At 35.8% G+C, this 17,142-nt stretch overlaps 2 protein-coding genes across 3 annotated transcripts in view; one reads left to right on the top strand and one right to left on the bottom strand.

Moving 5' to 3' along the window:
- LOC140146699 (protein-tyrosine sulfotransferase 1-like) overlaps positions 1-17,142 on the top strand; it is a 200,790-nt gene that overhangs the window by 85,859 nt on the left and 97,789 nt on the right. For both annotated transcript variants that reach the window (XM_072168572.1, XM_072168571.1), the window contains exon 4: positions 11,598-11,654. The gene's annotated coding sequence lies outside the window, so the exon portion shown is untranslated. The remainder of the gene's footprint in view (positions 1-11,597; positions 11,655-17,142) is intronic.
- The window catches only part of LOC140143944 (uncharacterized), a 98,172-nt gene that overhangs the window by 10,080 nt on the left and 70,950 nt on the right, over positions 1-17,142 (bottom strand). The window lies entirely within an intron of this gene.

Below are 17,142 nucleotides of genomic sequence, written 5' to 3'. Positions count from 1 at the left end.
CTGATATTACGCTCGTGACTAAAGATTCATTTTGCTTGATCGAGCACACCAAGTTCGACTTCTGGAGCAAATCAATATTTTTTCTGTAGACATGTAATAACTGAACTCATGTTCAGGTTATGACTGTGAGCAGCAAATTTAGTTGTCCCATCATGCATTGCTATTTGTTGCTATATTAATAGGGCAGTGCCCGGGGTGGGGGGGGGGGCACTCATGTATAAAAGTTATAAGCATCCACATGAATTGTCTTTCAAAAAAACCCTAAGCGAGGATGTTGAAAGTTTGTCAAAGTAACCCTAATTGAGGATTTTACTCAAATAAAAACACCCTAAGCGAAGAATTGTTTTGAAAGTGGGGATTCAATATCAGTAAGTTTAAGTACTGGGCAAGTTAGTAATGGTAGAAACTCAATTTTCAAAATTTCTGACTTGAGCGTGAGTGGATCAGTACAGGTCACATTTTCACAAGAACATTTTCCACCCACAATGGGGCTCGAACTCGGGACCTTCTGCACTGAAGTCTGATACCCTAACTGTGCTAACTTAAACCAATTTAAGGTTTGGAAATTTTACCCTCAGAGCTTATTATAATTATTGCCCACGTCTATAAAATAATGCATGATGGGAAGTGATGGTTGCCTGCTGTGAGTTACAATATTCATGTTGTAAAAACCCCATCAAAATTGGATTTAATACTCTAGAGAGGTGATAGTTTGCAATTTGCTGCAAATTTGAAGCTAGAAAAAGAAGCTATATTGTACAAATGTATCATAAAATCCATTTTATTGACATAAATGACATCCAACTCCCTGTGCTAGATTACGTTACATAATTAGGGAGTATACTAATTGTGCAAAGTAGTTACTCTCTGGAAAAATGAATGACTGAATTGTGTGAAAACACAATTTGTGGAGAATTAAAAAAAATTAGAACTGAAATTTTCAGTTGCAGCTTTTTTGTTGCTCATTCATTTTCAGTTCAATTTTCATGATTTCACATTGTTTTCAACCTTTTTGAGCATTTTCTGTGTGTTTCTGCAACCTTTTTCGACTTTGAGAAATGTAATTTCTGCGACCAAAAAAGGTCAAACTTACACAAGGTTCCAGACAAAGCAGCAAAGCTTGGGTGGAGAATACACCTATGGGTTATGTGAGGAGTAAATTGTTGGGATTTACGCGTGGTGGAACTTTAAATTACGCTGATCATCATTCACACTGCCACTACTCCTGGCAACCTACCGCTGCTCCGAGCAACTTGCACCGACCAAGTTCCACCGGACATATGTCCGAGAATGTGAATGCAACTAATAATGCTTGTTTATGAAATGGCATAATTAGATTAGTGATTAATTTTAGGATGTTTTGGTATTTAACAAATCACTGATTGGCCTTTTAAAGTTGATGTTTTCCTAAATAACATGCAAGAAAGTGTCGTTGTCAAATGGCAATTTCTGGAAGAAATCAACACTCAATAAAATTTAAGAAACAAACAATTTAGTATATATAGATTTTTTTGAAATTGTTAAACCTCACTAAAGTAAATTTTTACAATAGAGGGTATGCAATACAATGTCACTCCGTGGCCTCCGTAAGGTAAAACTGGTGATGTATGAATAGTTGTGGAATCAAACTAGAGACCTGTCCCACTGTCATCTTAAATAGTCCCCCAATATGGCTGCCATTTCAATTGTTATACCATTTTAGTTGGTTTATTGCACAAGGTACAGAAATTGCACTATACTCACAAATAATTAATTCTGAGTACGACCAAAAGATGTTAATAAATCTTAAATAAGCCTTTATGACCCAGTCAGTGTCACGTTGCCAAACAACCCATGAAATGACGGCCCTTATTGATTAGTGCCAAGTCTTTATGAGATACCAATAGCGATTAATCTTTGAAATTAATCATGATGGCAACTGCTATCCCTTTGGCTCAGATGTGCTATGGCAAAATTCATTTTAAAGGGACGCTACTATTAGAGCCCATTCTATGCAACTGGGAACAAGTGCTTAAAATAGAGGTAATAAGGCAAAAAAAACAACATGTATGTTTCCTGTAGCAGGTCAAAAACAGTCAAATGCGAAATGTTTTTTTTATTTATTTATTTTTTTAATCCATGTCTTCAAATAGAAAAAAACACCTTTCTTGTTGCAAATTGGAATGGGAATTTACAGTGGGTCTCTCAGACACACACACACAAAAATCATATTTCTTCATATTCAAAAATATTTATGATCCCCTTTCAGACTAAAAAAGGTATTAAAAAAAATGTGTGATATTTTCTCCAGTAGTTTTTCACGTGCGTTTGTTGTGTGATGTGTAAATGTTTACTCCAGTAGTGTTTTATATTATTTTTTGCAATTTTTTTCCATTTTTTTTTCTTTGAAAGTGAACAAAAAAATTCTAATGCGCAAAATAAGCCGTCAAAAACATAAGGCGCGCTATAGGAAACAAGGTGTTTTTTTTTACTAATACCGGTTCACGGACACTGAATTAATGCCCTCTGGGGCAACCCGAAAATCAGAAATATCCTGGTCAGACAACGATTGGATTTTTGAATGTTCAAAATATGTGTGCTGTAAAATACGAATCTGGGAATATATCAAAGGGTTGGGGCGGGGCAGGGTGAGTTATTGCAGAGGTTTAATGGGCCAAGGTTCCTTTCTTCAGTTCAACATCAGCAAAAATAAACAAAAACTAAATATTAGTTTATGTATTAAAAATATAAAAGTACAGAATTATCTCCATCCGCAAACCGTGATGTCAGAAAGTAGTAAGAACACAATAATGATTGTAATTACACAGTACACATTGTGTTCACTAACTCACATACCGTATTTCGTCAAATAGTCGCCCCCCTCAAATAAACGCCCCCCTCAAATAAACGCTCCCCCCCACCACTTTTTTCAACCAAGATGTTTCAAAAATGCCGATATTTCCATGTTATCTTGTGTAGTAAGCTTACCAAGTTGCGCACATGGTCCATAATAGCGTCAATAATTGGCGAAAATCTGGATCAGAAACCCAGAAGTGTTTCCAGTTCATAGTTAGTCATTTTAGCGTGTGTTTTTAGTTTACCTAATGATTTTAACGGGAATTATCGTTCTAAAATTGACCTTGAATAACCCCCCCTTGGGAAAATGTAACGCCCCCAGGGGCGTTTATTTGACAAAATACGGTACATGTAGTGCGAGTAGATTTTTATATTTATATTTTGAGAAATCTAGACACCTGTATTTTTCCTAAAAGTTTTCATTTTCATATTTAACCTACTTTGCAACATATTTAATATTAATTTTATTCATATCATATTTTGTCATAAATCCTGTCGGTATGATATCATACGATTTGGATGGAAATGAAGAAGATGGAAAATCTCTATATGATGGGCTCTTCTGGTTGAAATCCTACACCCCTATGGAAGGTATGCCTGTAATCTCCCACACAAAGTGGTGTGAATTTCAATGGTTATACCTGAATAAATTTGACTTGATTTGAAATATATCTCCCCATGTGAGAGATAGGGGAATGTCTTCTACAGAGGGTGTATGGATTTTAATTGGAATTGCTATTTCTATAATTGCTTGGCACCGACAATTTTCACAATATTGATGATGTGCTAGGATTTCAGATAATTTAAACATGTATGCAACATTAATCTCACAGTATTATGATGAAGATGATAAAATATGAAATGTAATCTGAATTTCAAGATGTACCGGTAGCATCTACAATCCTGCTTATAATGCCTGAATTATGCAGTAGCACATAATTTTATAATGGTTAAAGGAGTAATTTTTGATTACAACATCCTCTTTTTATGGCATGTTCCAGTATATATACACAGAACAAAGCTTATTCCTTAAATTTTAGTTGATTCCAATTTTGGGGCTAGATGCTGTGGATCACAAAATTCCCCTTAAAATATGATAATCAAATTTTTAAGTTGTAGCATCTACAATCCTACTTATATGCCTGGATTAACCCCCTGAGCACTACCTGCCGATCTAACATTGCCTCTGATTGGTCAATTACATGATATTTTCACCATCAGAATGGAACTTTGCAAATAATTCACCCTAATTTTTTTGCGTGGTAAAATTATTTTAACAATGTTGCCGATTGGGCCAATTTATAATGAAAACTTCTTTTTGGCCAATCGGCCGGTAGTTCTCATGGAGTTAAACAGTAGCACATAATTTTTGCATGGTATTTCTTATAGAATGATGATGAATTCAAAACTAACAGGAAAATGCATATATCTTAGGCTAACAAAAAAAGGCTTGTTCCAAAGAAAATGGCATGTAATTTTAAACTAAATATGGCTATGCAATATGCTAGAATTCTTTTTTAGTGTTTGTGGCCACTTATTTCCAGCTGTGGACACATGTGTGGTGGAAAAGGTATAATTGTTTGAATGAGCTGTTAAAAAAAATCCTGACCTATTCGCCGCCGAAGTGATGTAATTAAATCGGATTAACTACCATAGCAATTCAGTATCGAAGATGCGTAATGTTACTATGTCAACGGGATCACATGCTTGAGTAATGAACCATGATCAAAACAATCACCATATAAATTATATGGCACTCGAAGGCATACCAAAATAATGTGATCCGGTAACCAAGAGAATTATGTAACTACTTTGATGCTGAATAGGTGTAAACAATTTTTGATTCTACTGCGCTCCCCGCTGCCCTAGTACGTTCACGTCTCTGCATTGAACCATATCATGCTGATCACTTGCACCTGTATGATTAGTATATCTTTGAAAAGAGCGTTATTGTATTCAATCTTATGTTTGCAGACATACACAGGTGATGAGTGCCACCTGCTTCTGTCTGGACTGAACTAATACCGCTTTGTTTTAATTCTAATTTGAGCTGCCTCTGATCACTGTTACTGTTAAACTACCTCTGATAGCAGTTACATTTAGTTGAACTACCTCTGATAGCAGTTACATTTAGTTGAACTACCTCTGATCACAGTTACTGTTGAACTACCTCTAATCACAATTACTGTTGAACTACCTCCAATCACATTTAGTTGAACTACCTCTGATCACAGTTACTAATGAACTACCTCTGATCTCAGTTACTGTTGAACTACCTCTAATCACATTTACTGTTGAACTACCTCCAATCACATTTAGTTGAACTACCTCTGATCACAGTTACTAATGAACTACCTCTGATCTCAGTTACTGTTGAACTACCCCTGATAGCAGTTACTGTTGAACTACCTCTAATCACAGTTACTGTTGAACTACCTCCAATCACATTTAGTTGAACTACCTCTGACCACAGTTACTAATGAACTACCTCTGATCCCAGTTACTGTTGAACTACCCCTGATAGCAGTTACTGTTGAACTACCTCTGATCACATTTACTGATGAACTACCTCTGATCACATTTACTGATGAACTACCTCTGATCACAGTTACTGATGAACTACCTCTGATACCAGTTATTGTTGAACTACTATCATTTGAGATGATAAACCCACAGTACTGAGTGATTTTACGATGATAGAACCATGACTTCCCAGTAAATTATTTGTAGTATGACTTCGACAATAATAATGGTGGCAACAAAGTGCCTGCAGTTTGCAATCACCACAGTAGTGATGAAAAGTCTGAAGCCGACAATTGCTCCAAGGTTTTCAATTTAGCATCATACATGGTTTTGTTAATGAAAGTTTTGTTGAGACTGCATAACATGGTAATTTGAGGTTTTAAAGGCTGCAACTCGGTTATCATTTAAGGATGTTCATTAGATTTGTAGGTTGTCACGGAATTACATTACAGAGTATTCATGTATGAGACTTGTAATGTAATTTAATATAATCCAATGTCATGTTATTTAAGTTGTGTGCCAGTTATAGGCTAATTTAATTTTCAGATCCATATGTGACCAACAATTCATTGTAGAACATGATTGCTTGAAGCTTTCAATTTAGCATAAGGCCAAAAAGAAAATGTTTGGTTGCCGTCAGCGACCGACCCAAAAAATTAGAAATCTTGGGTCCTTTTATTTTGTGGGATCCAGGAAGGTATTTAGAAGAAACCTTAAATTTGGGTAGTATCAAGGACATTTTACATTTGTTATTCACTTATTTTATTTATTAAATGCATATTTGATTAAAAACAAGCAGTATTTCCATTTAAATTCACTTAACTGTAAAATGATCAAGCATTAATTGTCAACTAGCCTTTTCAAAATTTAGGAAAAATGAAGGAAGAGCCCATGGAAAAAAATGGATGGAACTACCGACCCTCCAAATTTTTGTCTTGGAAGGGCAACCAAACAATTTTTTTTGTGCCTAATACAGGTACATTGTACATGGGTTTTGTTAATGACAAGTTGTAAAGGGCAAAATCTGTAACTCGGTTATCGTTAGTTAGATTTGGGGCGCTTCATTACATTAGCGCATTCTTATATGGGCCTTGATCTAACAACATACTTCAGTTGTTTGCCACCAGTTTTTATAGGCTACAAAATGTAATTTAATATTCTGATCCATGTGTGACCCTTGATAAGTCTAAAGCTGACAATATATTTTAGGATGTGATTGCGTGAACGTTTTCAATTTAGCATCAAACATGGTTTTGTTAATGCAAGTTTTGTAGAGTCTGCATCACTTGGTAGGGTTGTGTTAATGAGAGTTTGTAAAGGCTGCAATAATAGGCTGTTACTTGGTTATCATTACTGTAGTTTGATTTGGGCAGGTTGATTTGTAGGTTCATGCAGAATTACATTATAAGGTATTCTTAAAGCGACTTGCTCCAAGAACATTTATTTAGGCTAATTTGATATTCAGATCCATACATTACTCCTGAAGATTCTAAAGCTGACAACTTATGCAAGGATGTGAGTTTTCAATTAAGCATCATACATAGGTTTTGTTTTAAATGAAGGGTTGTGAAGGGCTAAGGATGCAACTTGATTATCGTTAGTTCGATTTGGACAGGCTCATTAGATTTGTAGGTTGCTCTAGAATTTCATTACAGTCAATACAGGGAATTCATATGTTTGACCTGATTCCAAAAAGTTGTTTTTATGGTTAATATAAAGGTTGATTTAATTGAATCCTTGTTGAGGTAAAATAACATGTGGATCGGATGTTTAGATGAACTGCTATAAAGCTCATAATTTTATACTGCACACAAAAAGTATCCGAACACTTAATACAAAAGCAAATCTTAAAGACACTAACCATACATTTACGAAATGAAGAAATCAATAGATTGAGATTTTGTTCTGCTTATTTTGATACCTCATTGGACATAATGCGACTTCATTTTTCCAAGGTATACCAATTTGAATAAAAACGCATTTCAAATGCCTTTTACTAGACCTTTTTTTTGAGCACAAAAACCCCATTTTAAGCTAAGTTTGTAAAGCGCCAGACTATATGGTATAATTTCATGTTTACAAAAGCGCTCGATATTAAGCACATATGCTAACTATCGAGTTTTTACGGTTTGGTACTTTAGGTTAAGTGTCTCCAAGATATTGCTTTTGTTTTAAGTGTTAAGATATTTTTTGTGCCAAGTATAGGAGGATCTCACCTGATAGCTGATAGCAAGTGTAAAGTACATAAAAGATCAAATAAAAATAAACGTGTGATTCGTACATTATAAGTGATTTACATCATCTCTTTAAACGGAGCACAATTATTGAGGTTTTTATGGCCCTATAAGAAATTTAAAAGCTTCCTACAGATTCTTTGCTAACCAGGCAATACCGCTAAACCTAGCAGGGCTACATCTGCATGCTCTAATATTGATGTAGTAAAGAGAAACTAGGACGACTTGCTCTCTCGAAACTCATAACACACCGCTAACCCAGGGGTGTTTTTCGTTGTACGACGGTACTTTTCTGTGTCACATATGGTCATCACAATACTTGACTCATGGGGGAGAGAAAACCCAATATCATAACAATACAGATGACCAGTGGCCATAGTCAATGCAGTGGTCAGTTAACACTCCAACTGATTATGCAAGTACTTTTTCACTTACCAAAGTGATAGTAGTTCAGTATATTATTGAATCATGCGGGGAAAGATGATAATGTAAAAAATCTCGATATCAGACTGATTTGAGGGTTTAGTTGTATCCCTAGGCAGACACTTTTATGTCTTGCTGCTTCACCTGTGCTTCGCTCGACTGTATTGATGCAATGAAAGCTAGGCTTGGAGTGTCTCCTTTTACCAAAAAGCATATTGCCTATATCTTCTGGGGATAGATGTAAAATGCTTTTAAGATGGAAAGTAGAACATGTTAGATTTCATGAAAAATGTAGCAACAAATATATATGAATGTTGAAGTTGTTGTTTAGTACCCATAGCAGCTGATAGGTGTATCCCATCATGCTTTGCTGTATCATAATACAACTGCACTTGCTATAGAAAGTGTACACCAAATCCCTCACTTCAACCTTCAATTATTCGCTAAAAGGTGTTTAGACTTGTGTTCGAAAAAATATGACCTCTAAACTTAAAAAAAACAATATCATAACAATGTAGATGTCCAGTAGCCATAGTCAATGCATGACCTGGGCAGTGGTCAGTTAACAGTCCCACTGATTATGCGAGTACTTTTTCACTTACCAAAGTGATAGTAGTTCAGTATATTATTGAATCTTGCGGGGAAAGATGATAAAATGTAAAAAATCTCGATATCAGACTGATTTGAGGGTTTAGTTGTATCCCTAGGCAGACACTTTTATGTTTCGCTGCTTCACCTGTGCTTCACTCGACTGTATTGATGCAATGAAAGCTAGGCTTGGAGTGTCTCCTTTTACCAAAAAGCATATTGCCTATATCTTCTGGGGATAGATGTAAAATGCTTTTAAGATGGAAAGTAGAACATGTTAGATTTCATGAAAAATGTAACACTAACAAATATGTATGAATGTTGAAGTTGTTGTTTAGTACCCACAGCAGCTGATAGATGTATCCCATCATGCTTTGCTGTATCATAATACAACTGCACTTGCTATAGAAAGTGTACACAAAATCCCTCACTTCAACCTTCAATTATTCGCTAAAAGGTGCTTAGACTTGTGTTCGAAAAAATATGACCTCTAAACTTTTAAGTTGTCCATAGCTAAGTGGCCCTTACTTAGGCAAAAAAAAAATAAATTGTTTGCTTGCCCTTAAATGAATTTTAAAAGTTGGATCGTTCGGTCTGTATTTCTTTTTATTACTAGCAAACTCTACTGTTTGTATTAATTAAGGCTCAAAATATGAAAAATCAGACAATTTTGGTGTCAAAATGAATCAACTAAAAATATTACAAAACAACTAAAATGTTGGAACACAAGCTCTAAAATACATTTTTTTACATCTTCATAATGCAAAAATTTGAAAAAAACACAACAAAACTCTTTCAAGAATTTCCAAAAATAGGGTCGGTACGGTATTCTTTTGTACAGTAGATAGAAAAACCCTTTTTTCTGATAAAAAAAACCTTTTTTCTGATTTCCAAAATTAGGGTCGGTCGGTTGAGGGCAAGCAAACATCATTTTTTTTTTTGGCCTTACAATGTATGTTATTTTGTATGTATGTACTTGCTCTGGAGCAAGCAGATAGACTGCAATGCATGATGGGATACTCCCTTCAGCTGTCGTGGTATTATAAGAAGAAAGATGGTTTACATATCCCTATATGTGACATGATCTGATCCGATCAGACCAAAGTCGCTGATATGAAATTGAGATATAGGCAACAATATGGAGCAAAATATACTCAAAAACATAAGGAAGATGTAAGAAGTCATAACTTTGCAACCAATATGCCAGGGATGTGGGGATTTTAAAATAAGTCAGCGTAGATACTAACAAGTTAGAAATGGTAATAACTCCATCTGTAGAACTTCCGAGTGGATGTCGCATATCTTCTAGGGGATATATGGTTTTACAGATAGAACGTAGAGTGTGAGAGATTTTGAGAATAATGCATGTGTGAATGTGTTAGTTTGCAGACAAGAGATGATAGAACATGAAGTGCTCTGACCCCATTTGAAATACCTGAAAATGCAAAACAAGGAGAACAACAAGCATGCCTCTATTTTACCCGGTAGAGTAGAACTGGCACAGTCATCCCTGATTGTGATATCCAAATTCCGAGTCTGTCAGGTTACTATTACTGGCTATTGATGCTTGGCTGGTTTGGATTATGGCTGTGGTTTTAACTAGAGTGTATGATAGTCTATTTGGCTTCCTCCAGAAAGTGATATCAGCTAATACTTCTGTTTGTATTCGCGCATCACACACATTTCCCTAACTCATCTTGTTGCTAATAAATATCAAGTATAGGCCTATCCAAGAAAATACAGGTTGTATGTGTTCATTATTATTTATCATCAATAAATTCATGTTTGTGCTGGATTTTATGCTTAAAAGCCATCAGAATTCACTATTGTGTTCAAGAAGTCAAAATTTATGTGTATACTAATATCGCCATTTCCCTCACTAATTATTCATGAGCTCATTATCGCGACGTAACGCATTGGGGACATAATACAGCTTCAGGGGGTATTGAAACTACTTGAAAACATCTCCTAGCAACGGTCAGAGGTCAGGTTTTTTGCTGATAGCCGTTGATTTGACAGACATAATTTTGCTATTGCAAGAGCTTGACAGATTCGGGAACCACCAAAATTACCTGGGGCTTTACATCAATTACATTGCTAGCTTGAGGGATATCCCCAAGTGCTTTGTCAAAATGCCAAAAAAATGCGATGTGGAATTTGGCTCGAAAATCGCGATGCGTTGGGGAACTTTTGAGGTAAATACGACGTGGAATTTAGCTCAAATATATGTATAGCACTTTTAGCTATGCATTTTGGAAAAGTGCATAGCAGTTGATGGAAATTGCATCGCATGATGCGATACCGTCGAATTAGACCGCTGGTAGGGAACATCCTGCTTGTCTTGTGTGCAGGGACTGTTGGAGGACTTTGGCAACTTTTTACTGCCAGATGCCATTACAGATTTGGCTTCAAATAGTAGTACATGGAGAAACTTTGCTACGCAGCCGAATGAAATGAATGAATGTCTGAGTTAATTTGTGGGTGTAACTGGGCATGTAATCTTGGCAGTTCTTTGAGTTAACATGCATGCATGATTTAACACTATGTGCGCTGGAACATGCACTGACAACACTCAAGAAGAGGATACCAAATGGACTATTATAGTATTTTGCGATATAATGTTTGAATATCAAACATGTAGTGAATACCATATGTGACCATCCAGCACAACTGAGCCCTGAAGTCGCCAATCATCATTTTTGAGATATTCAACCAAAATATTCTGCTTGAAATTAGCTTTAAAATGATGTATATCATGTCTATAGTACTTGACATTTAAGTAGTGAAAATCAATAAAACAGTCAATAAATCCTTTGTTTCCTACTGTTTATTGTTAAGTTCAATGGAGCATATCTCAATAGTGGCACTGGCGACATCCGGGCTCAGTTATGGTGGATGGTCACATATTGTAAGATGCATAGTCACATCTGCACAGCAGCACATGTACAACTGGAGTAACAATATTGTTCTTTCATTTTCTTGTGTTATCTACAGGACTATTATATGCTTTGGTCATAACCTGAAGTGATGAGATAACTAGCCATACGAAAGGTAAGTGGGTCACACAGTAAATCCATTTTGTGATACGATCATCAGCAAAATGAGTCCAATGTCGAATATATTCAATTGAAAGTTCTTATATATCAGTTACTTAGCACTTCAAAAATGCTACGCTTTGATCTGAGACGAATATAACTAAAGAGATAGGAAGCAATGCACTTTCGGCATTGTCCACTGTGTACCACCTCTTCACGGTTGTTTGATGTATATAGAATTGGCTTCATTTTTAACTAAATGCAAACTATAGATGGCGCTATTTATCCTAAATCATATTGATTTATTTGCAAGGGGTAGGTGATTAATACTGCCATTCAAACAGCTGGAATAGGTGAAACAAGCAACAAAGAAATTTTATAAACATATTTTAGCAAACAATAAAAGGAATGATTTGTATTAATAGTTTGAAAGAGTAATTTCCAGTAACTAAATAGCACCACAAATTTTGTCATTAATAGATACATTTTATATCTGTAAAGCTATAAAAAGGCTATAAAAGTGAATAATTGTGTAAAAGACGGGAAATTAAAGTTGAGAATGACTCAAAATCATGTGTATACATTAGCATGATATCACTTTTAGCTGTTTGAGCCTAAAATTTGGTTGTACATGATGTTTTGTTTGAAAAACTTATAAATGATCCCATCAAACAACCGTGTCTTATGTGGCATCATTATACAAATACCTCAATCAATTTCTTAAATTTAATTGTCACACTCTTTTGTGCAATTACTAAAAGAACATGCTCAGTACATGCGCAAATATTCAATTCTTAATATGGAAAAAAAAAAAAAACTCATAGGTTGCATTAATTTGGCAGGAATTGTTACACAAAATGAGACAAAATTCAAGAAATTATGTCAACATCTGAAAAAATTACATTACATTTTGACATAATTTAATGAATTTCGACCCACCACACATGAAAACAAAAAATGAATTTGAGCACCGTATTTGCCAATAACGCTAAATCAATATTAGCGGCATTAGGCTTACCACTCTTGGCTGCATCACATCTGTGACTGTCCACACATGGGACTTTAAGCTGGCAAAGCTTCTTTGTGAGATATTGTCCATTAAGGTCCTGAACAAAATCGAGGAGCTGGCGTAAGAAGGATCTATCTGTAATAGAGTACCGAAGTGATGACGTCACAGAAAACTTTTTAGCATTTCAGCGTTTTGAATACCATGTATCGGTGGAGCATGATGAAAAACATCCACAGTCCAAATTTGGTGGGAATCGGATCATAACTGTTTGGAACCAGGCCAATTTACACTGATTTCAATGGGGCTAATTAGGTATTCATGCGGCCATATCTTGGGCCCTCATGATCCGATTCCCACCAAATTTGGACTGTGGATGTTTTTCATCATGTTCTACTGAAATATGGTCATAAAAATGCTGAAATGCAAAAAAGAAAATTGTATGACGTCACACTTCGGCACTCTATAGGCATTTGAAAAGGTTTTCCATTCTGCATTGTACACATCTAAAAAACGACACCTGATTTTTCACACTGATGTGGCAGTGACATCAGTACACATTTCATTAGGCGCAGCTTCGAGATGCGTTCGAAAAACAGCTGCTTCAGCTTTCCTCTCAAAGAACCATGAAATGTTCTCCAAAGGGTCTTTTGAACCTCTAATGGTTCTATAAGGAACCTTTTTAGATTCTTGAACCCAGGGGTGTCTATTCTTGCAGAAAATCTAAATTATCCCCTCACGCTACTGCGCTGCGGCCACATCCTTCCCCAGATTCTTCACAACCAGCATCCCACAGAAATGGACCCAAAAGAGAATAAAATTATGCTGGTTGTTATCTACATACATGTGCCACATTTTTCCTGACTGTTTCTTGTTCCCTTCCTGACTGAAAGTAGGTATTTATTAGACCCAGGAACTTTTCTTATACAACAGTACAACTGTTAGCTAATTAGGACTTGTTCTTCCATCTTCCCTACAAACATCTCATTCTTCCCTAGATGATACAGTCCTGAACCCCCGGCCTGAACCATTGCATCATCCTTGAATCCTGTTGAAATTTTTTTTCCAGTACATTGTACTCCCCCTTTTTTCTGTTTCTTTTTTTGAAACACAAAATTCTTTCCCAAAGGGGTAAAATTATTCCCTCCCCTTTGTGGGCAAATAACAGAAGAATAAATGCCCTGCAGTTGAACGTTCAAAGAACCTTTGGGCTATGAACATTACAGCTTTCAAAATAGGAGTATAAATTTGCAACAAGATAACAAATCATTTCTACACTTGCATTAGTAGTTAATTACATTAAGTTTTACAAATAATAAATTCAATTCTTGCTTGGTTATCTAGTAGAAGTCAACCAAGAATCAATTGAAATCAATTAGCTGCGGATGTGATACATAGAATAGCTTGGAATATGGCAATTCATATGTGATAGAAGATCCACATTAAGTCGCATCAACATGTTACTTCCAAGGCCTGCATTGCATCAGGCTATTCCATTCAAAATCCACACTCCCCCGTGGAAGATTTAGCTAAAGTCTTCCACAGAGGGAGGATAAGTTTCAAATAGAATGGACAATTTGGTTACTTACATTTGAAATACTCACACCAGTTGTGGAAGATATAGGTAAAGGCATTATACAGATGGAGTATGGGTTTCAGAATGATTAACTCTGACCAAGATTTGAAAAACATACTCCCTCTGTGGAAGATATTTCCAAAATCTGCCACAGGGGTAGTGTGGATTTCAACTGGAATTGCCCATTGTATCTAACAGGGGTTCTCAACTATATTTGCTCACAGGCCATAGAGGGCCAACATCAATATCATGTTATGTGCAGACGATGGTGGACGACATTATTCAATGTGGCAACAGCCAAAAGCGTAAACAAAACAGACAATATGACGGCAACACTGTCTGCACGCCGGACATAATTATTTTTCCCGAGCCAAACGTTTTTAGCTCTATTGGCCCAATAATACAGAAAAAACGCACAAAATATATTTCCCAGTGCAATGTATACATTTTCACATGAAAATAAATAATTTTAGACTCAAAGAAAAAAAAATTAAAAAAAATCCTTAATCATGCATTGCCGGAGTGGGGAATCGACCTCGGGACCCTCTGCGTGGGAGGAGAGACTCTTCACCATTACACCACGTTTCGCTTTGGTACACACGGGGAAATTTTAAGTATATATCGTAACATATCGTGCATTATTCATACAACAAATTAAAAAAAAACAGTACTTACGATGAGGTTCACTGGCGAACCTCAACGGATTTAGACTGATAAGATAGTGCTTAATAACATACGTACAGTTTTGGAATAATTTGAGACATTTTTGTGTTTACGTGTAAAACCAATGACGACGTCAAAATTCAGCCAATCTTGGCTGGCCCCCCCTGGTTATGTGTACTGTACATATCAGAGCTGTTCAAGGACCAACCACACTGGTCAACGGGCCGGATCGGGTTTGCGGGCTACCACTTTAAAGAACCCCTGAGCTATACCGTGATACTGCACTCCATTGTAAACTTATTGCAGATTTCATATATGGAATTACTTTCCCATAGAAATCTACATTTATCTAAATTTCTGAAAAACCACATTAATGCGATTTAGATTCCACTGTTGACTGGCCCAGTGTTTTACGCGTATCAATATTGATTCATGCAAATTGAATTCGGGAGAGTCTTTACCGGAATCAATTTTTGCTGATTCTCGATAGATTTTAAGTTTTGCATGCATTTTAATACATCATTGAAATCACCTGCTAAACATGAGTTGTTAATGCTTTGCATGCACGCCACAGGCAGCAACATAAAAAATTTTGAGATATTTTCTCAAAATATCAAGAGGTATCTTAAGAACCACTGAACCAATACTAGGCTTGTTTGTACTCATTTTAATGCATTTTATATGCTGATTCCAAATATGGTAATGAAAAATGTAAATTGTTGAATTTTTAAAGAAACTTTTGAACCTTGTCATCTGCAGTCAACACCTGCATGGAGAGGGCTCACATTTAATACAACAATTACTTTCTCCTTTGGGGTATTAGTAGCATGAGTTGATAATACAGCAGACAGTAGGCTATTCCCGTTGAAACCCACACACCCCCTGTGAAAGACATGACCTTAATCTCCCACACAGGGGGTGTAGATTTAAAATAGTGTCACACATTTAGGTAACCCCATTTGAAATTCACACTCCCTGTGTGGAAGATTAAGGTCGCATCTTCCATAAGGGGTGTATGGATCTCAACTGGAATGGAGCAGTCCTGCTTCACCACCATCTTGTCATATTCCAATGCCGTTATAAAGCAATGCATTTAATTTTACAAATTTATAATTGCGTTGACTTGAGTTTGAGATGATGGTTGCAATATGCATAACGTCGTTGGACAGGAAAAACTTCATGAGCTTCTGGCCCCTGAACATGTTTAAGGCCTTTTACAATTGATTCTTAGTTTCCTGTTTCCCGCCCGCCCGCGTCCGAAGTAGAGAATTGCAAAACTTTTAATTATTTTATTTATATTTTGGATTTACTCTTTTAAAATAACTTTTAATGACTCCCATTTGCTACTTCCTGACTTTGATCATATCAACTATAATGATGAATAAACAAAGAACATAACTGTACCATTATTTATGTATAAAATCAAACATAGTTGTAAAATAATTAAATGCATGTAACTTGTCAAAACGGGTTGATGTAGGTTGCGACCACTTGTTTTAAAACAAAGAAAATAATAGATAATCAATAATTAATAATTAATAATTAAAAGTCACCTCATCCCTTGTTTTCAACCATGAAACAGGAAACTAAGAATTAATTGTGAAGGGCCTAAAACAAAACTGCCAACAGGTTACGTTACATAGGAGGTTTTGCTTTAAACATGTTCAGGGGCCAATGACACATGGGAGGTTTTTCCTGCCCAATGATGATAATTGACATGATAATGTATATACTGTGTGACTTTCCATAAACAATGAGCATCCTATCCTCTGTCCACTCAGGTGTCAGCTGCAGACAACATGTTTCAATTTGTTTTAATTCAATAATGTCAGAATTGTACATTTTCATGACCATATTTGGAAAAAGAATGAAAAATGTGTTAAAATGAGTACAAACAAGCCTAGTATTGTTCAGTGGTTCTTTAGATAGCTAAGTTTGAGAGCTGTCTGTGTGGGTGTCGTCTACAGACGAAATGTTTCTAAAAAAAATTTAAAAATTCAAAAATGTCAGAATTGTACATTTTCATGGCATTTCATTGGAGACAGAATGAAAATGCATTAAAATGAGTACAAACAAGCCTAGAATTGGTTCTATGGTTCTTGAGATAGCTCTTGATATTTTAAGAAAATAAGATTTTTTATGTGGAAGCCTATTGCAGCAACTATAGTCTATTTGCCTTCCTCTAGTCAGTGATGTCAGTGCATTCAGGTCGATGTTTCACATGCATGTGTAATTAATATTATGTATGCGCCTATTACA

This window comes from Amphiura filiformis, chromosome 2 (assembly GCF_039555335.1).
Source record: "Amphiura filiformis chromosome 2, Afil_fr2py, whole genome shotgun sequence".
Lineage (NCBI taxonomy): Eukaryota > Metazoa > Echinodermata > Ophiuroidea > Amphilepidida > Amphiuridae > Amphiura > Amphiura filiformis.
The sequence above is the reverse complement of the archived record's forward strand: the minus strand, read 5'-3'. Positions and strand labels throughout refer to the sequence as shown.